This window comes from Coccinella septempunctata, chromosome 7, assembly GCF_907165205.1.
Source record: "Coccinella septempunctata chromosome 7, icCocSept1.1, whole genome shotgun sequence".
Classification (NCBI taxonomy): Eukaryota; Metazoa; Arthropoda; class Insecta; order Coleoptera; family Coccinellidae; genus Coccinella; species Coccinella septempunctata.
Window position 1 is genome coordinate 2703518 of NC_058195.1, and position 1257 is coordinate 2704774.

Here is a 1257-nt window from a genome sequence, read left to right on the forward strand (position 1 = left end):
CAAAAATGTATAGAAAAAGTCTCTATTTTGGCGCCAATAGTCTATAAACTATAGTTCATTGAGAATCCTCCAACTAACCTTTATCCATGTAAGTATGATTATTTATCTCTCCCAATGAAATACTTTTTATGGAGAAATGAATTCCAATAGATAAGAATTACCTTGAGGAAACTGTTCCAGAAACCTTGTGATAAATTGAAATTCTATCATTCAAATCCAAATTATAACAATCGTGCATACAAACGCCCAATCACCTTTTAAGCAGTATTATCATCGTGTCAGTTACCAAGTAGATATAATAACTTATTATTATAAGTTATATCGACACCATGACTCCCGATACATATACAGGGTGAGTCTTCGACTCGTTCAAATATTTCAAAAGTAGATTCTTGAGGTCAAAAGAAACACTCAAGGTTCAATTCTCCAGATATTGTATTCGCAACCTATTCATCGCCTCCGTGGCGCAATTGGCTAGCGCGTTCGGCTGTTAACCGAAAGGTTGGTGGTTCGAGCCCACCCGGGGGCGCAGATGTTTTACATCTCGACAGGATGTACAGGGTGAAAACCGTAGCTTCCTACGATACTTCGTTTTTGAGTTATTGACTAAAAATGAGTCTTTGACGTTTTCCAAAAGTTCTCATAACTTTTTGTCTTCGATTGGACATCGAATTTGGGACACCCTGTATAGTTGACAGGAACACTCACTCATAGTTATGACTCCACAAAATGTGAAGACAGACCTAAATGTTGATTTTTCCTTATGAATCCTGTACTATGCTCAAAAATAGTTGGGACTGCTCAGCTGCTTTCCACAAATTTGAATATCGACCGGGTGCCTACCGTTGACGTAGAAAGGAACATCAACTATCCATTCCTCTCGGCTCCTAATGACAGGAAATCGCTATTTCATTCATTGTAATCTCATTGTATCGTTAACCGATCATAGAAAGCTCATTGAGCTAAATGATCCAAAGAAATAAATCTATTAGATACTAATCAAAGCGGTCGTTCGAAAAAAGCGGTATCTATAACTCGAGGTTTCACTTTCTGATAATAACATAGATATGGAATCGACAAGAGTATCATTGTGCCCGGCAGTTTTCATGTCATTCCGTCTGACACTTCAATAATAAGTCGGGAGCGGTATTGTGTCCAGACGTTGTGCCTTCTTGCGTAATGAGGAATTTGTATTGGGATGGTCACTTCGAAGGTTATGATATGAGCTCAATATGCTCGCGCAATCGGTTATTAATT

General features: G+C 38.3%; 1 non-coding gene across 1 annotated transcript; it reads left to right on the top strand.

The window, feature by feature from the left end:
* Positions 1–455: 455 nt before the first annotated feature.
* On the top strand, positions 456–529 carry Trnan-guu. The gene has a single exon. It is a non-coding gene; the product is annotated as a tRNA-Asn (tRNA).
* Positions 530–1257: the final 728 nt, after the last annotated feature.